Here is a 21256-nt window from a genome sequence, read left to right as displayed (position 1 = left end):
AAGAGTAGTAATTTGTAAAATCATGTGTTTGTAAGGAATGACGAAAATAATAAAGCACAATCATATCTTTATTGCCAGAGCAGAGTGAAATTATATCTAATAGGAGGCATTATATATATGCTTGAACACCAACTGAGAAAATCATCATAAAGGGTTTAAAATGTAATTAAAACGTTCAAACAAAAGCAAAGTACATCGGTCAAGGTATTTCAACTACAGCTGCAAAACAGACAGCATTTGTTACAATCCTATATAATAATTTCCACCTCCAACGTTCTGAAGCTGACTCCCGTGGCACTGAAGGGTTCGTAGGGTCCGTGCGGTTCGTGCTGCCTGTAACCATCTGTCTCACTGTCCTGCCCTCATGTCATAACGTTATGACGTCGAAGGCTGAACCCTGAGAGGGAAGGGAACGCAGCATAGTTCCCTCTGAGTTCCAGGCCCCCTCCCTCCGATGTTTAAAACTCATCTTCACTTACCAAGTCAGGGTTATGGCAGCCGCCAGGTGAGGAAAAACGCGAGCAGCCTCGGCCCTTTTCTCTCTCTCAGCTGTGGTCCCGCCCTTGCGGAAACAGGAAATGAGGGTGGGACCACAGCTGAGAGAAATGGGCCAAGCCTGCACGTCTTTTACCGCTGCTGGCAGCCGCTGTAACCCCAAAGTAAGTCAAGATGACTTTTAAAGTTCGTAGGGAGGGGGACTGGAACTGGGAGGGAGGGAGGGGGGACCCTGGAACTGGGAGGGAGGGAGCCTGAAACTCGGAGGGACGGAGGGGGGACCCTGAAACTCGGAGGGAGGGGATGACCCTGAAACTCAGAGGAAAGGAGGAGATGACCCTGGAACTGGGAGGGAGGGAGGGGACGACCTTGGAACTCGGAGGGAGGGAGGGGGAACCCTGGAACTGGGAGGGAGGGGGGCGCCCCTGGCACACACACTCAATCTCACACACACACTCTCTCTCTCACACAGTAACTCTCACAAACATACACATGCCAAGGAAAACCTTGCTAGCGCCCGTTTCATTTCTTTCAGAAACAGGCCTTTTTTACTAGTATTGAATAATAGAGCAGAAATTCCTTAGCCAGTGCTCTGTAAGCTTTTCAATATAGCCAAGTTCTGTCACAAACTATATAGGAAGGCTGTTCACGATATCTAAATTAAAATGTAATTAGCACCTCAACACCAAGCTGGAGTCCTGAAAATGCATACTAGAACAATGTTAAAGCAGGGTTTTCAAGGACAAAGCAGAAATGATCTTTTGGGTAACATTTCATTTCATCTGGGTGCACTTTTGGAAAACTGGGAGACACAGACTAACCAAGCAATCTATTAAGATTGTGTTTTTTTTGCATTTGCTTTAATGTTGCCAAAACAGAATATTTGAAGATCTGAAGCAAAACCCTCCTTTATTACCTGTCATCTTTCAGCAAGGCCCCCATCTCTTAAGAAACTTCAATTATCACTGGATAAAACAGTATATAGGCTTACAGTCATGGATTTCTTTAATGCCCCAATAACCCCAAAAGAGCAGCTGCTGTTTCACAAAGCATATGGAACAATAAATTACTGGCTGTTGTGACCACACATACTGGCTCCTTCTGCTGTTTCTTTTAAAACAGGGAGAGCTAAAATACTGTAGAATGCCAATACAGGGGGGGGGGGGGGGGGGGAACAGCTGTTTTCTGGGATGAGTGAGGCTAGGCATTATTACTCAAATAAGCAGCTACACAAAAGGACGTCCAAAGCTTTTTATCCTACTTTTAGCACGCGTAGCCCTCTCACATATTGATTAATCTCAATTCATCAAACCAGCACAAAACTAGGGCTTGTATAGCAAAGGAAACGCTTAAAGTATGGGACCAAGCAGCTAAGAATTTATGGTAGATGCCCCCAAGCAAAAGCCTGCTGCTAGGTCCTCCAAGTGTAGCCTGAAAACACAACATTGTGAGAGGCATACAATGCTCTTTTCCACCATTCTCATAGTTCTTAAAGTCTTTCTTTGGTTAGTAAACATCTTGAACTGAGGAACTGGTAAAATAAATTGTGGTTGAAAACACTCAGTCCTACATGGAAGGAGAAGGGAAATTATTCAAACCAAAACAGAAGCACAGTCCTAACCTGACTGAATTTTTTAAAGCCATATTCGTAAGCTGATCTATAAAATTTTATCATAACTAACATCCACAAAGCCACCAGGTACTAATTTTTTACTTTGTCAATACTCTGTTACAATCACATTTTATACACACTGAATAGTCAACTGAGACATGAACACTAACCTTGAGATTCATTCTACCCACGTAACAATTTAAAGAGCTGAGAGAACAGATTCAAATGTGGCTGGGGACCATCTATGGGAACTTCCAGACTACAGTACAGCTTGTTACAACAATCTTAGCCCTCCTCATGTCAAACTGCCTTTAATTCATTATTAAATTAAAGATCAAATGGTAAAAAAAAAAAAAAATATGCCATCAAGGAGTGCAATAAATGTTATGCAGTTTACACTAACATTTCAGCCACTTCTGGGTTTGAGACTTTGTAATATCAGTCCTCACTGAATTTGTAAATAGGAGGACATTAACATCAAACTGAAGTTTTATTAGTAGTGTGTTTGAGGTCATTATGGCCCAGGAACCTTAAGCAGGGCCATGTAAACCTCAATAACCTCATCATTATCAGTACAGTTTATTTTAATTCTTTATGTATGAACATACCCAATACAAATAACACCACACAGATAGCATGATGAATGCTTAATTCTATTCCATAATACCTCAACCTATCATTACCTTGTGGCAGTCATCCTCTGACCTATAACAGGACATCATACCAGCATGCTATTAACATGCAAACACTTTTTAAAAACATGACCAAAATCTGTATTTTGCTAAGGGTTTCTTTTACTATTAGAAGTTTTTAGACAGTGTGTTTGGGACTGGATAAACCTTTCCCCACACAACCACAGTGGGTACCATTAGAACTAAAGTCAGTCCTGTTTTCAAGGTTAGCCTGATGACCATCCACTGCCATGCAGGGAGAGTGGCATCTTTTTCAGCTGTACCCGAGTCCTTGAGGCAGACAGACTGCAAAACCCATGGTGTTGGGCATTTAGGAAGGCTGTGAAGATTGTTGAAAGCTCAGTGGGGCAGTATTAAGAAACACTGGCTTTCCCAAGGTGCTACGATTGTGGAGTCACTGGGGTGGGAGTGTTTCTTGCCTGGCAGCATGAAGATAGGTACACGTTTCAAATTTTTTCATTTGGAGATTCAGATCTGTAGTGAAGGACTAATTTTGAAGGACTATTGATGCATATTGATATTCTATGTGTGTAAAAAGATTATTGCTACATTGATTTATATTATGTTGGTGCTTTTTCACAATGTATTCATTTATGTTTCTTTGCTCTTCCACACGTTGGTTAAGTGCTTTGGTTTCCAGTGTGATGGATCCGATGAATGAAAAAACTTGTCCACCTCTTTAGCCAACAGATTTCTGGTTAGCTGCATGGGTGAATTATATTTCTGAGGGTCTTAGGTGTTCAATCCATTTTAAATGATTACACTGTGTATGCACATTATTGTATAAGTTGTGATTAACTTTTATTTCCTTGGTTTGTGGAAATTATGTGTATTGAATACCAGAGGGGGTTTGGGACTTGTGATTTAGTAAGGGGTGATATAAGCAGAGAGAACGTCTGAAACATATATATGGAGACTCAGGGCATCCAAAGTCTGGGTAAGCAGGAGCTGCACAAAATAAAAAGCTATTGGGCAATAAAGACTTCAGAAATATAATTTAGAAAAACATATCTGAGGCTGACAAAATTCCATTATTAAATAAAATAAATCAAAAGATAGGACAACTGGCTCTTATGGGAGAATACCACCACCAAGAAGGCATTTTGATATCAGTCAAGCAATTTTGTCTCTCGATGTCACCCAGCCTCCATATGAAATTCTTTAACAGCAGGCCTGTTCTCAAAAAACAAGTAAAAAGATAATGTGATAATTCTACCCAGATTAGCTACTGCTGTGGACAGTAAAATAAAAAACGAAGTGCAAAAGGAGATGGGCAAGTGACAAAAAGCTCACTAGAGACTTGATTTGTGCTAAAACAAAAAAGCCATTAGAAAACTCAGCTGGCTTAAAACATCTAAAGGAAAGTACAAAAATACCCAGAGGAGAGCAGCACTTTATAAAGTACTACTGTCGACCAGCAATTGAGTGAGCATACGTGATTTGTGGTACAAAAAGCTTTCCTCCTTTGTTGTATTTTATAAATTAAATAGCATTTTCATTGCCAACCATCTGGAAATCAAAGGCATTAAACAGCATACATTGGCTTCTGCTAGTTATCTCCAGCTAGGGTTAATATAGCCCTCACTTGTGAATACAATTGATCAGATAATTAAAGCAAACCTCTGTTACAGATGGAAAGCGTCCATCCCACACATTTATTTACTTACATATTTAGATCACACATCCATAAAACACCCATAGTGATTTGTAACAATTATCACTCACACTGAAATAAGAGTGGTGAGACATACACAAATCACAGGATAAAAAAATAACTTTATTGGCCCATCCCCTTGATAAAATACTGACCATCTCTAAGAAAAAAACTGTCTAAAACAGCAGTATTTTAAGTTATTATCTAAACTTGTAAGTTTAGACAACAGCTTAAAATAATTTTTAGGTAATAGGGTGGTTGTAAGTGAGTAGTTTTGTGGATGGAGCAGTTTGTGAGGTGAAGGGGCAGTTGTAGGGGTAATGTTTGTGGTTTGAGGCATTTTATGGATTGTTGGAACAGTTGTAGGAGGTCGTATAGTTTGGAGGGTGGGAATACTAGAGAACAGAGGCAGCTTGAAAAGAAGAATTGCTTAACTGCTATGTTTTACTTATGAAAGTTCGTCTGCTACAGCAGCTGGAACTCCTTTTCCCATAGAAATGTGCTAGGCCATTATTTCTCTGGAACCCCTTGTGTGATTTGGCCCATTTTCAAATTTGATTTTTTATCACTTTTCCCCCTATGCCAAGTTTCATCCAATTCTGTTAAAATTTTTGAGAGTTATTTTGCCCCAACACAGACAGATGACAGACATTCTTGAGCCCTTTAATTCTTTCCCAACTTCCACTGGGCTGGAAAGAATAAAAAGTATTAAAATGAATGTATTAAAACAAACAAACAAACAAAAAAAACCCATACAAAAATATGGATAAGAAAGAGAATCAAGTACCAGTCAGGAGATTTAAAAAAAAATATCTGCTACTGCCACTTTTGCACTCATTAAGATTTTAATAAATAGCCAAACTCTCACTCTCAACAGTTGCTTTCATGATTAAAGGAGATATATTGTTTGTCTACGGAACTGTGAACATTAAAGCAGGAGAGCAACGTAAAGCTGCTTAGACTATCCAATGTTCTAACCCAAAAGTTAGGATTGATCATTCCCCTACTCCCTCCATCCCCCAACAACTAGGCAAGAATCTGAATTGATTGTACTTCATCAAATGAAACATCATGAAAGAAATGTCCTAGACAAAGTGGATCCACAGACTCCATTTTCAAGCTTATGACTCTTTTTTGCATTAGAACCAAGCCCTTTTAGTAATGGTTTCCATCCCAACATGCTCCTCTCCATTCACAGTATTTAAGAGCCCATCTAACTTGGTTTGTTTTTCATATCTCTAAAGCACCGCAGGAAGTCCATACTTGACACTGTCAAAAAATCAGCTTTTTAACAAGACAAATGGCAATGTTAATACACATTGCCACCACCACCAAGTGTTTTTGAATAGTTCTATTGCAGACTAATTCATATATGTTTTTCAAGTAACTAAACAAATTTTACTGAAAATACCAGACAGCATTGAACTGAATGGTGCTGGTATGGCTTGTTAGCACAATGTAATGACAACAAATAACATTATAGTAACCAATAAGCCTCAATATTAACAGCGGCAACAGCCAAAATGTTCTCAAAATATTTTAGTGGTTTCAACCAAGAGAAAAATGTATGTTTGTCTTTTATTAAAAGGTAGGGTTACATTTCGATTAAAAATTTAATCATGATTAATCAAGCAATTAAAGGTATATCTCCCCCCCCCCCCCCCGGCTTACTGAAGCTCCTTGTGACTCTGGTCAATTCACTTAACCCTCCCATTGCTCGGAGTCATAAGGAGCTGCATTGGGGGAAAAACAAACAACATACCTTTAATTGCATGAATAAAAAGTAATGAAAAGATAAAAAAATACAAAATGCAAACTGAAAAATCACAAATTAAAAAATCTAAAACAGCATGCAGAATAGCTATAAACAGCCTTACAAGTTTTCACAGCAAACTTCACAAAAGCAAGCCTATTAAAAGGATGCACTCATTAATTTACAACTAGACGTTTAGGCTGGTGGAAACAAACAAAAAAAAAAACCCAAAACAAACAAACCCCTTCCTATAAATAATCCTATGGACAAGTGGGCTAATCCTCAATGTTGTTAATTTATAGCTTTTTGGATCTAGTGCATCAAAACATCCATATTTACCTACGGGCATGTGGACAAAGCTAAAATCCAATGAATTTTACAGATTTTTACACATGATTACAACGGGGCCAACCACCTCAGGTGTGAAAAATGGATTAGTCCACTTTTCTGTAAAAACATCCAAATAGTACTGCTTAGGAAAGGAAAGGAAAGGAAAAGCCTACTCACAACCAATAATTTGATAACCCCTACAGGTATAATGCCAATCTTAAATATACTGTAGTACATCTGATTTTTGAAACTTCTTCAATTCTAAATCATCCCTTGTCTCATTATGGCTTAGAAGAAATTGTTTTATTTGAATGACCTGAGGGACATTCAAATAAAACAATTAAAAATAGTGGCTCACAAACTAGAGTGTGCAGACCACAGCTGATTCTAGAATCCCACTAGGCAATACTTAAAAACTCATCATGACCAGTGTTTTGCTAAAGCATCATAGATAACACTCAATATTCATGGTAAAAAGACCAATTTCTAAAGCTTGGCATAGTGTCACAATCATCACAGGAATATAAATTATACAGCTACACTTCCAGGGAATAGACAGTGCCCTCCCCATGTGCATGAAGTCAGCTAGTGAATCCAAATGGGGAAGAATTTATAAAACACAATTTTTCTTGAGATACACACATTCAATATAAGCATCAAGTGAGCTACAACATTTAAAGCAATTAAACTCTAAAATGGCAGTGCTAGGGGTAGGCTTGGGTGCAAATTTTAAACCACAGGCCTCCCTTAATGCTTGAGACACAGTAGTTTGTTTTCAACTTTTTCTACTGTATGTAGATACACACACACACACACACACAACTACTACTACTATTTAGCATTTCTATAGCGCTACAAGGCGTACGCAGCGCTGCACATAGAAGAAAGGCAGTCCCTGCTCAAAGAGCTTACAATCTAATAGACCAAAAAAAAAAAAGTAAGCAAATCAAATCAATTAATGTGTACAGGAAGGAGGAGAGGAGGGTAGGTGGAGGCAAGTGGTTACAAGTGGTTACGAGTCAAAAGCAATGGGAAAGAGGTGGGCTTTCAGTCTAGATTTAAAGGTGGCCAAGGATGGGGCAAGACGTAGGGGCTCAGGAAGTTTATTCCCACCAAGTCTGCTATAGCTTCTCCATTAGTACTATGCAATACTGTCCTTTACATCAGGGGTGTCAAGACATATAGCGTAAAAAGCTCCTTCATACAGCCCACAACCCTGACCCTAGTTCTTGCTTTTTCTTGGGCAGGGGAAGTGCTGGAGCAGAGATCACCAGCCTGCAGCAGCATCAAAGCACTTGTTTGGCATCACTGAAAGGCAGAGTGCTCCTTTGGCAACAGTAATTTTTCTCATTGGCTTCTTTGCCTGCCAGAAAAAAAAAAGTAACCAAAGGGCTGGCCACAATGAGCCCCACACCCTGCTGATGCCAGGGTGAAACCCAGCAAACCCTTAGCAATAGGGCCTGGATATTGACTCCATGGAAAAGCTACTGCCAATTCTGGGAACAATGAATGCAGCCCCAAGGGATGCTGTTGCCACTGATGTTGAGAAGGGATCTGTGGCAAACCAAGAAGCCACTGCCACAAAAAAAAAAAAGCCTGGAGGGAAGGCAGAAGGGGACCCCTGACCCCTATTCTGCCTACTTCAAAAACATTTTTCTTCTAATCCATGCTGACACTGAAATGAGTTTGACAGCTTTGCTTTACACCTTTCAGATAAGGTGCATATGCCACTTTTCTTACATTTCAAAATTATTAACTTTTTAGCAATTCAAGCCATTAAAATAAATGTGAATTTTTAAAAAATGCATAGGAAAATATGTATGCAATTGAATGTTTTCTGTACATAGAAAGGCTATAAACACACCAAACTACAAGACTCTTTTAAAAAGGTGCACTAACGGATTTATCACGTGTTGAATTCCCTACATAGTTTAAAAGAAATTATAGTTTGACCTAGCAGTTATCTTTAAAAATTTCATACAATAGTATATAGTAAAAAAAAAAAAAACCCAAAACCTCAAGACACCACTGACTATTTCCTGGCTCATCTACACACCAGCGAGGAGCCCACAAAAAGCTTGTAACTTTCTAACAAACCCACAGAGCATCTCACAGAATAGGCTTCTTTCTGCCAGATAGTCGATAGGATTGCTAATGGAAAGAGCTGAAGCTGAAATAAGTCTGCCACTTCTAATCAATCACAAAACTGCATCATCAATACTAGTTCAGGTAGTAAGAAGCAGTCTTTGCTTAGTAAAACCTGAAGGCAGCAGATTAATACAGTTAAATATTTATCAGTAAGACCATTCAAGACACGTATATAAAACTTTTATAAGGACATACTGTATTGGGAGTGCTGAATGATTTTGGTTGGAAATCTAGTAAACTTGGAACTCCCGTAATTAGAAACTATATGCAGTTTCACTGTATTGAATAAAACTATGGTAAACAGAAGCACTATGCTACAATGAAACAAGTTTCTCTGTGGAAAAGTGGATGTCTATATACAGGCACAACACTGCATTGGTCTTTCTTTGAGGGTTTTGAAAGACTTCATTGCCCAGGACAATTTAAATTCTATGATGGTATTTTTGTTTGCTACTTATGTACATCATTTTAAATTAAGCTGCGTTGATCTATAAAATGTGAACTAGAATGATGCTTGAGCTAAATTGTCAGCAGTATCATTTTTTTTTTTTTAGTTGAAACTGAAAACAAGGTTATTTCCGGTCCAATTATGTCATTTTTATTTTTGAGTATATCTTCATATTTAAAGCATCTAAAAGTACTTTATACTTAGATTCATAATGGTAAGATAGATATGCCGTGGAGCACATTTAAGTTTTAAATATAAGGCAACAGTCTCCACAGTTTTGAAAAGGCACATCTTTTAGTGAAGGGTTTAATTTCCCATAGTTTCAGGAGGGGAATACTTTTCTAAAGAAAATTCTGTACAAGTGAAAATGTTGTTGTTACATTTGTACCCCGCACTTTCCCACTCATGGCAGGCTCAATGCGGCTTACATAGGGCAATGGAGGGTTAAGTGACTTGCCCAGAGTCACAAGGAGCTGCCTGTGCCTGAAGTGGGAATTGAACTCAGTTCCTCAGGACCAAAGTCCACCACCCTAACCACTAGGCCACTACTCCATTGTTGCTACTATTTGAGATTCTACATGGAATGTTGCTATTCCACTAGCAACATTCCATGTAGAAGTCGGCCCTTGCAGATCTCCAATGTGGCCACGCAGGCTTCTGCTTCTGTGAGTCTGACGTCCTGCACATACGTGCAGGACGTCAGACTCACAGAAACAGAAGCCTGCGCAGCCTTCTACATGGAATTTTGCTAGTGGAATAGCAACATTCCATGTAGAATCTCCAATAGTAGCAACATTCCATGTAGAATCTCCAATAGTAGCAACAGAATCTCCAATAGTAGCAACATTCCATGTAGAATCTCCAGTAGTATCTATTTTATTTTTGTTACATTTGTACCCCGCGCTTTCCCACTCATGGCAGGCTCAATGCGGCTTACATGGGGGCAATGGAGGGTTAAGTGACTTGCCCAGAGTCACAAGGAGCTGCCTGTGCCTGAAGTGGGAATTGAACTCAGTTCCTCAGTTCCCCAGGACCAAAGTCCACCACCCTAACCACTAGGCCACTCCTCCACTCAATGTCTTTAAAAAGAATAAAAGAGCAATGCAATGTTCCACTGGAAGTGCTAAATTTAATAATCAGTTAAAATTTCCTGAACACTTTCAGCATAAGGGGTTTTGATGCACAATTTTCCTATGCAAATTTCTGAAACTTGCAGAAAACTAAGGGATCCTTTTACAAAGGTGTGGTAAAAAATGACCTTAGCGTGCTCTTACACAGGTCTTTCTCATGCACTGTTTTACTGCAGCCGTAAAATGGCCTATTTTCTATATTAATGGATATGCGCTGTTCCCAATACTGCATGGCCATTTTTTAAAATTACCACATGAACACTTACTGCCACCAATTTTGTAGGGAGCAAGGGCTAATGTAGTATCCCTGTGCTAACAGTTAGTGCATCTATATTATCGCACACTAACTGGTTAATGCAGGGATGCTCATTTTGTAGTGCATAGTTAGCGCATACACATTTCGAAGTTACCACAGGACGCCTGAGCGTGTCTCGCAGTACTCCATTTTTTGCTGCGTCAGGCACATATTAGTGCCGAACACATCTTAGTGAAAGGACCGCTAAGCCTCTGGATAAAAGATGCACCATTAATTGCAGACATTATGTATTTTTGCCTGCCACTTAAAATTTTAGCCAAGATGCTCCATCAACCTTTCACATTATAATGGTCCTAAAGTTTTTCTGTACAAGAGGTGATACAAGTTATAACATGGTAAACAGAAAGTTACAGAATGTATCAGTCAATCCTGCATTCTGACTGCAAATGCCCTTTAGAATTTAAGTGCCACAAACTGACATTAGGATAGAAACATTATGCTGAATATAAACCGAGATAACATTTCCCCCCCTAAAAAGTGGGGAAAAATGTTAACTGGAATATAAGCTGAGGGTTTATACTGAAGTATTCCTCCCCCATGGTGATTGGAATTTCTCTCTCTCTTCCCTGTCCCTCCTTCAGTGACCTGCAGCTCTCCCTCTCCTCCCTCCCAAGGTGGCTGACACTTCTTTCTTCCCCCCCTTTCCCCCATGTTTACCAGCACATCTCTCTTCCCCTACCTACCCCCTGAAGGGATCAGCATTTCTCCTTACCAGTAAGCCTAAACATCAATGCTGACACAGAAGTAACTGAAAGCAGCTTTGCTGGTAAGGAAAAATGCTGGTCACCGGGGTGGGGGTGGGGAAGAGATGTGCCGGTCACTGGAGGGACCAGGGGAGGGCAGAATTTTGTGCTGACTCAACTATAAGCCAAGATCCTGAGCTTTTTTTGGGGCCCAAAAATCTTGGCTTATAGTTGAATATATATGGTACTTCACTTATTATTTTACTTAAAACACTTTGCAGAATAAAATTAGTGCTTTTGTTCAGATTCCCCATTTTATCAAAATGGGATCAGGAGCAAAATTAGGAACCTAAATTCCGGAACAATCTGAGGTGCCATGTTATTCAGCTCTACCAGCCTACACCCAGTTGTGGGCCAAGGGCAACAAACATCCTGAAGAAACTGTATTTCTGCTCTCTCAGAGGCCGATACTCAAAGCCCACAATGCAAACCCTATAGCACAACAACAGTGCAGAAAAATAGCTAATGAATGCTCAAAACAAATGGCACTCAAATATTATGTGTGGATAATTCAAGCTATTAACCTGCAAGGAGAGGCATGTACCTGCTGCATGCGCACAACATTTTACTGTAAGTGCAGCCCTTGTACGCATGTCCAGACAAAACTGGAAGTGCAAGCTCACACTGGCACTGTTCTTCTGCATTTTTACATATGAGTTTTTCAAAAATTGTTTGCACTAAAACTTTTGAAAGGCTCATATTTAAGCACAAAAAAAAACAGGCGTCTATGTGTGCTTTCACTTTCTGTTTTGCTTGGGCTCGCACATGTTCATTTCTCACCATCAGCACTTAGAAGCTGCACGGGCTTCCTTCTACTTCCAAACAACAAAACTGGCAGTTTAATGTGAGAAATTCACAAGACATCCTCTCCCCAAACCCCTCTATGCTGCCCCTGAGCTGGCAGAAAGTTTTTGATGTTATAGACGCAGCATTGCAGTGCTGCTGTCTGAGCATTGGGAAGTAATACTAACTGACCTAATTTGCATCCATTTAAATGCATTTCAATACAATTTGCGGCAATGTTTAGTGCATATATTTACATCCACGCTACAGCTCTTTCAGCATTCTGTGCACAATAATATGCACACAAATCAGAAGCTAACTGCTTCTTGGCGCTGGCCTTAGTTTTGAGCATCAGCCCTTCAGTCACCAGCAGGGCATGACATAGGCATTCAAAAGTACTTGCCTAGGTTCCAAATGTTTAGGGTAGGCCCCCTCTCAGATATTCTAAATAAGGGGCTTCCAAGGCAGATTAGTAAATCAGCTTCTGGCATACAGAAGAAATAGGGGAGAAAGGACAAAAGCCACCACTGCCTACAGGAGAATGTCTATTCTTCCTATCCCCTGTCCTATGGGAGATCTTCTTTCATGCTGCTGCTCTTTCTGCCAGTTTTCCTCTTTAGTCAGAATTATAAAGGACCCCATTTGTAGGAATCAAAAATGTATTTCTATTAAGATGGAAGGCCCACCGAGCTTGTCTGCCTAACAAAAGGTAATCCTGCTATGATCACCAGAAAATATGTAATCTCTTTAAGTGGATGACTGATTAACAAGCAGAAATGTCAGGCCAGAAGCATGGCAGTACACCTAAACTTAAATACCAACCATGTATCACTAAGAACTATATTTTGTATGAGCTTCTATCACCTTTCCTCTTACCAAATTCTTCTATAGGAGTACTCCTTACAGAAATTGTGTAGAGGTTGTAATTCAGACTCTATGGTCATTGGCAAGACTAAAATAAGATAACATAAGCTGAGGTACAGTTGGGCAAAAATAATAAATTTGATTTTTGATTATATCCTGCAATAAAGGATTACCTTACTGCAAGTATGCATATTGATATAGTGAGATTTGTTCTTGTAAGGATATCACAAGCCAAGTTTCAATCCTTGAAATACCACATAAAAATTATAAAATTGGGGACTTAATTTTAAATGCTGATAAACTCTTATTTTAAGAAACTGCATTGTGAACAAATAATATTATCAATAGAAATCAAACAAAATAAAACATGGAAAAGAAAATAAGATGATACCTTTTTTATTGGACATAATACATTTCTTGATTAGCTTTCCGATCTGACGAAGAAGGGCAACCTTCGAAAGTTAATCAAGAAATGTATTAAGTTATGTCCAATAAAAAAGGTATCATCTTATTTTCTTTTCCATGTTTTATTTTGTTTGATTTCTATAGATTCTACATGGAATGTTGCTATTCCACTAGCAACATTCCATGTAGAAGTCGGCCCTTGCGGATCACCAATGTGGCCGCGCAGGCTTCTGCTTCTGTGAGTCTGACGTCCTGCACGTACGTGCAGGACGTCAGACTCACAGAAACAGAAGCCTGCGCAGCCTTCTACATAGAATGTTGCTAGTGGAATAGCAACATTCCATGTAGAATCTCCAATAGTAGCAACATTCCATGTAGAATCTCCAATGGTATCTATTTTACTGTCATAGTAATGCTTGAATGTTTTCACTTATATACACTGTCAGCTAGCACATTTGCTTATTTCCGATCTGACGAAGAAGGGCAACCTTCGAAAGCTAATCAAGAAATGTATTAAGTCATGTCCAATAAAAAAGGTATCATCTTATTTTCTTTTCCATGTTTTATTTTGTTTGATTTCTATTGATAACCTTAAGAGTGGACTAACACGGCTACCACACTCCTGAACAAATAATAAATGTGTGGCAGCTTCTTCTTTAGGCTATAATCATTCTATAGTGGTTCCTCTACTATCCTCTTCTGTGTCTGATCCTCTGTCTGCATCTATACAAACAATAACAGAAAATCCCTCGATCAATTCATTTATTATGGTTGTTTACATGGTCCTGAGGGTTAAATTAAAAGTAATGCCTCCACCTCTATAACTTTTGTTAAAATGAAGATATTGTAATGAATAAAAAACAACATTAATACTTGAAACTTGCTCTTTTATTACATGCATTTACTTTCTACATAATCCCTACCAGTTGCCACACATTTCTGCCAACAATGAACAAGTTTTTGAAAGCCATTGCAAAAGAACTGTACATCTGGTCTCTTCACTTTCTTAGTCCTTTTCACCTCTTCATTGGAGTCAAAGAGATGTCCCCAAATGTACTCCAATTTTGGAAGAAGACGGAAATTGTATAGCGCTACATCTGGGCTCTATGGTGGATGAGGCGAGATTGTGAGACTCATCTTTGCAATTGCCTCTGTGATGTTTTGTGCTGTGGAAGGCCTAGCGTTGTCATATTGCAACAAAATTTCCTTCTTGAGCTTCCGAATTCTTCTCAATAGTTCTTCCAAAGTTTTCAGGGTTACAATGTAATGTTTTGAAAAGATTCTCCCATTGTCCTTTAAGAGTTCATGAACCTTTCTTCTGTGAGACTTGTCCACTGCTGTCACAGGTCATCCACTTCATTTGTAATCACACCAATCTGCCCTTCCCAGTCCCCAGTTTTTACATTTTTTTGGCCCAGCAACATGTAGTACTCATAGAGGCATATTTTCAAAGCACTTAGCCTTCCAAAGTTCCATAGGTTTCTATGGAACTTTGGAAGGCTAAGTGCTTTGAAAATATGCCTCATAGTAACACAATCATCATCCTAAGCAACTTGTATGCAATGGTCAATTTCAATTGGAAGACTCCTTCAACAGTCAGGAAAAGGCTTTTTTCCTGGATACACTTTTTCTTGAATGAGTTCTGCAGGAGGTAGCGAGACTTGTCAACTGTACGTTGGATGTATTTTGACCATTACATATTTGACAGTACTATTCTCATAGTTTGTACCATAGGTTCTGCATTCTATGGTGTTTGTGACCCCTGAGTCAGATGGTTTTATCCGCTGAAACATGGTCCCGTGTCAGATTCCTTCTTGGTGCTTGCTGAATAAAATTCTGTGTTTTCATCTCTCCTCTGACTGGAAGTCATTGAGTCATCCCCTACTCCTTCCAGCAAGGCACTCTGGCATACAGCAGCTATATTAATGTAAAACTTGGAAGCATAACCAGACCAGGATGGGTACACTTCTATTTTACAGTTTGGAAACTGAAGGAGATATGTGACCAGACCTTCCAAGTCACTGGAGATTGGCTGGGATTGTCAAAAGGATATACCATTAAAATGCTTTAAGTATGAATCCCAGACAGCCAGATCCTCCCTAACGCATCACATTACTTAATGAAGACTTCTTTCAAATCCACACTGTGAAGACCAATAATCAGTGCACAAATACCCTGCACAAAGGAATCACTCTGCATACAAAATTAAAGTCTATTGATCAGGGACTGGATCACTCAATGTCACCTTCCTGGCTGCTCTCACCATTTGTATTCTGTACTGTAAATTGCACACCTTTGCCAGCAAGCTTGAGGACATGACTTCTGAGAGCAACCCAGTGCCCGGGATATTTAACCATGCGGTTGGACCTTTTTCCTGTGCAATTGGAAAACCTAGTATCTGTCGTCTCCAAATATATCATCAATAACTGTGTGCACTCCACGAATGCTTCACTTCCAGCAAAAATAAAATCATCCAGAATAGTGTTCTATAAGAACACATGGAAAGTCATGCTGAGTCAGACCAAGGACCTTCAAAGGCCAGCATACTGTTTCAAGTGGCCAGCCTGGGTCTCAAACGCCCAAATACATCCCAAAAAGAAGATCTATTTCCTAAAGTTCTTTTCAAATGACAAACAATGGCTTTCTCAAGTCTACCTGGCAACTGAAGGAGGAACATAACTAAACTTTCTGAAATAAAGTTGTGGTACTATAGTTTGGATTACTTTTCTTTATATGCATCACTTTGTACATTAATTTTTATCAGCTTTCTGGATGTCCAGTTTCATGAAATTCTCTTGTAATCTCTCACAATCCCACTTATGATTTAACAACTTTGAATAAAGTTTATCTTATCTGCAGATTAGATCACCTCATTTGTTTGCATTTCTAGATCATTTATAAATATGGTTTTGAAGCACTAGTCCCAAAACCAGTGATGTTGCCAGACTGCTGATTTAGGGTGGGTGGGCGGGCTCAAAATGTAATCTCCCTCCCCACCCTCCTTGTGAAATGGAACGTCTCATTGGCATGCAGTTATCAAAACATAAATTGTCCTGAAATGAAAACCAAGTAGAGGTAAGCTTTCTGGGTATACTGAGAGTAAACAAAACGCAGACTTTGCCAACAGCATTCCACATCCCATCCACCTGCACTAAGCACTGCTTTTTGGATCTGTAGTCATTTTCTCTTTTGGTGAACACCACCAGAGATACATGCATTTCCATAAATGGCAGATATTTAAACAGTCTAATTCTTCTTAATTTTCTCTCTCCTCTTCTCTTACTAGCAACAGTCTCTTATGAGTTGTAGTCTACAAGCCCCCCAAGCTGCTAAAGAACACGCTGAAAAGCCAATAGCAACTAGGGGGCACCTTCCTCATGTGGGTGGTCCATTCTTGTATGGTTTCTAACTTTATTGGTGAAGGGTCCATTTTTGTCTCCCAGTCATATGTGGATAATCATGCTTGGGGAAGTTATTGCAGAATGACCCACTCACATATAGGGAAAGGGGAATGGGACTTGATATATTGTTTTTCTGTGGTTTTTGCAACTACATTCAAAGCAGTTTATATAGTACATAAAGGTACTTATTTGTACCTGGGGCAATGGAGGGTTAAAGTGACTTGCCCAGATCAAAGTCCACTGCACTAACCACTAGGCTACTCCTCCACTTCATAGGGCATTAGGAGCAAAAGTGGCAGCCAATACAATGATGGGGGATGCTGGCACGGAGGTGCTCTCACTGTACCCTATAGATCTGAGATGGCACCCTGATGTCCTATGACAGGGGTGTCTTACAGACTGTTTTATTTTGGGATTAATAATACAGGGAGATGATCAGATTGGCCTGAAAGTATCCAGGTACAAGAGTGGCCTCGGAATCCCACTCCTCTCTCTCTATAGGGCCCCCTTCCTTTCCACACAAAACCAATTTGCCCCTCTCCCTTTTCAACTCTCTCTCTCTTACCCCCTTCATAATACCCACCCCAAGGAGGATTGATGGGCCCCTGGGGCCATGTTAAAGGTAGAAGGGAGGACAAACTACCCAGTCTTTTCACTTTTTATTCCTTCCTTGCCATGTCCATTTTTGTATTTGGTCTCTACCTATGCTGGAATTCTGTCTACTTCTTTGCCATGGAACTCCTGAAGGCTAGTTTCTTTTCTATAAAATTAAGTTGAAAATGGTACTCTACAATAGGGCTAAAGAAAATGACAGATATAAAATATGACTAAGTAACATACATACATAGTAACATAGTAGATGACGGCAGAAAAAGACCTGCACAGTCCATCCAGTCTGCAAGTAAAATAAATTAAAAATGAAATACATTTATCAGTGGAGGGGAGCTTCACTGGAAGAATCATTCAAGTATAAAAACATATGTATCCACGTAATTAAGCTTAGGTTTGTGCCAATCTATAGTCTGCCTGGTTTTCACAGTGCATTACTGAAGTTGGACAGGCTGATCTCTAGCAGAATGGTTGCAGCTGCATTGTTTGCGACAGAGGGTGAAGGCTCCCAATAATGCAGCCCTGATAGCTCTTGATAAATGACCCAAAACACAATAGCACTTTCAGAGAGAGGTCTGCCTGTTGTTCCTTTTGATGTTGTGGGCCTTACTAATCTCTCCAGGTTAGACAGAGACAGACATGGTCTCTAAGGGTCAGACACTAAAGACTTATTTTTAAACAGACATTTTCACTAAACCACTCAAAGTCATTAAGTCATTGTTTAAACCACCACAGATGGTATTCTGCATTATATAAAACAGCTGTTGTACTACAATTTCACACACACCTCAGTTTACACATGACTCTACTTATTTACGAAAAAAAAAATTGCGTTTCTAAATCAAGTATTTTTTTTGGTGAAGAAGCTGTAAGAATGCTTGACACCCATACTGCCTTTATACCCATGCCCCTGAAAATGCGTGTAGGCACAACTCAAAAAACTGAATGTTTGTTTCAGTAGTTTTACATTCTTGAATGTGATTTCTAATGAAAAACATAAAAGTTACCCTTCTTAATCACCATGTGCTGGGTTTTTTAAAATTTGTATCCCGCATTATCTGAGAGTTCGGGGTCAATGTGGCTTACAACCAGATTTCAATTATTTCAGCTGATATTTTGTCATAGATAAACAAAATATCAAGGATGGTAATTTCTTTTGATGACAATACAAAGACAAGTCAGTCTGTCTAGATCTGGATGTAGCATTAAAAAAAAAGAAAGTTACTTATACCACTACCAGCTGAAGCCTATATAGGAAAGGAGGGAAAAATTAATAGATTTAGATGCCAATACAACAGTATTATTATAAGAAACAAAACTAACACCTGGAACCTACACTGAGCCCCATAAAATTTAATCTTTACACACAAAATAAAAAGCTGAGGGCCCCCCCCCCTTTTACCAAGCTGTGGAAAAAGGGGCCCAGCGCTAGTGGGGGGAAGAGGGGGTGGTGGTTGGGAGGCGAGGATAGGGGAGGGCAGACTTATACGGTCTGTACCAGAGCCGGTGATGGGAGGCGGGACTGGTGGTTGGGAGGCGGGAAATACTGCTGGGCAGACTTATATGGTCTGTGCCCTGAAAAGAACAGGTACAAATTCAAGGTAAGGTATACACATATGAGCTTGTCTTGGGCAGACTGGATGGACCATGCAGGTCTTTTTCTGCCTTCATCTACTAGTGTAGGCACATGTTTTACATGTGTGCCGAGGCCCCCTTTTACCACAGCTGGTAAAAGGGAAGGTCTCGCTTTCCTGCAGGAAATGGCTGGGCAGCAAGAAAAGCACTTGCCGCACGGCCATTTCGTGGGGGGGGGGGGGGGGGGGGGGGGGGGGAGGGGGGGGAGGAGCCCTTACCACTACCCATTGAGGTGGCAGTAAGGGCTCCCATGCTAACCCGGCGGTAACCGGGCAATGTGCGGCACAGCCCGATTACCACCGAATACATTCCGGCGCTACAAAATAAATAAATTTTTGTAGTGCCACAAATGACAGCATGGCAGGGATCGGAAGTACCACCGGGCTGCTGCGGCAGCCTAGTGGTACTTCCATTATAGCAAGTGGAAAGCTTGCGTTTGGCTTACCGCTGCTTAGGAAAAGGAGCCCTGAGTTACAAAATGTACCACTATTACATGTCAATTTTTTAAAAATTGTTTTTATTGAAAGAAAATGATCAAGCACATAACCAAAGACAGCCATATTATAAATAGGCAAACATTTGGTACAGAAAACAAGTTAAACTCTGCTTTAATTTCCTCCCTCCCCAATTTTTCCACCCCATCCCTCCAGTGATGTTTTACCTTCAACAGAAGTTATATAACTGCAACATTCCTGTTTGGTGAGGTTCCTTACACCAGCACGAAAAGTAAAACTACTACTACTACTAATCATTTCTACAGCGCTACTAGACATATGCAGCATTGTACACATTATGGACTAAAAAATGAAAAAATTGGTGCCAAAAAAATAACTTGCTAAGCCCTATTCTATAAATGGCACTAAAGTTAGGCACTGTTTATAGAACATGTTTTGCGCTTGGATTGGTGCCTAATTTTAGACACAAGGATTTACACTAAGTAAACCCTGATATAACATCTGTGTGAGTGATATTGCAGAAGGGCTATCTGGTAAGGTTTGTCTCTTTGCAGAGGGCACCAAACTCTAAAATAGGGTGGACACCCTGGAAGGTGTGGATGGCATGAGGAAGGATCTGTTGAAGCTTGAAGAATGGTCTCAAAATTGGCAAACTTAAGATTTCATGAGCAAGAAATGTAGGGTCATGCACTTGGCATACAATAATCCAAGAGAACAGTACAGTAAAGGAGGTGAAGTGCTTCTGTGTACAAAAGAAGAGCAGGACTTGGGGGTGATTGTGTCCGAAGACCTTAAGGTGGCCAAGCAGGTAGAAAAGGTGATGGTCAAAGCCAGAAGGATACTTGGGTGCATAAGGAGAGGAATGACCAGCAGGAAAAAAAGAGGTGATAGTGCCCTTGTATAAGTCTCTGGTGAGGCCTCATGTGGAGTACTGAATGCAATTCTGGAGACCACACCTACAGAAAGATATAAATAAGATGGAGTCGGTCCAGAGAGCAGCTACCAAATTGGTAAACGGTCTTAGTCATAAAACATATAGGGACAGGCTTAGGAACCTCAACATGTATACACTGGAAGAGAGGAGGGAGGGGATATGATAGTGACATTTAAATACCTCAGTGACATTAAAGTACAGGAGGTGAGCCTTTTTTAAACAGAGGAAAACTCTGAATGAGAAGGCATAGGATGAAGTCAAGAGGAAATAGATTTAGGAGGAATCTAAGAAAATACTATTTCATAAAGGGTGGTGGATTCATGGAATGGCCTCCTGGAGACAAGGACTATATCAGAATTTAAGAAAGCGTGGGACAGGCATGTGGGATCCCTTAGGAAAAGGAGGAGCTAGTGGTTAATAAGGAAGGGCAGACTGGATGGGCCTTTTGGCCCTTATCTGCCATCATGATTCTATGTTTCTATAAATCCTCACATCTAAATTAGACGCATAAATTGAAGGAATGCCCCTGATCTACCCATGACCATGCCCCCTTCTTTGAAGCCATGCATACAATTTACCGTGTGGATCTCCACCACCATAAATATTTGCGTACATTTCCATTAATGCTAATTAGTGCCTGTTTAATAGCATTCTGAATCTCTACAGCTGTTATTAGCTGCTGAAGAGATTGTTTATCCTCACCACTAATTTCTGGAAGATGTAATTTACAAATATAAGAAGCCAGGTTCCCCATGGAGACATTCTGTTTCTGATCGAAATCTTTAAAGTATTGGTAAAGTAAAGTTGTAATATGTCCTCAGTCGGTGACCATAGTATTACCAGATCGAA

The 21256-nt window shown here is 40.0% G+C and overlaps 1 protein-coding gene across 2 annotated transcripts in view; it reads right to left on the bottom strand.

Annotated features, from left to right (window-relative positions):
• The window catches only part of BRF1 (BRF1 RNA polymerase III transcription initiation factor subunit), a 329398-nt gene that overhangs the window by 22676 nt on the left and 285466 nt on the right, over positions 1-21256 (bottom strand). The gene's annotated exons all lie outside the window — the stretch shown is intronic.

The sequence above is a fragment of the Microcaecilia unicolor genome, chromosome 9 (genome assembly GCF_901765095.1).
Source record: "Microcaecilia unicolor chromosome 9, aMicUni1.1, whole genome shotgun sequence".
NCBI classification, from domain to species: Eukaryota; Metazoa; Chordata; class Amphibia; order Gymnophiona; family Siphonopidae; genus Microcaecilia; species Microcaecilia unicolor.
The sequence above is the reverse complement of the archived record's forward strand: the minus strand, read 5'-3'. Positions and strand labels throughout refer to the sequence as shown.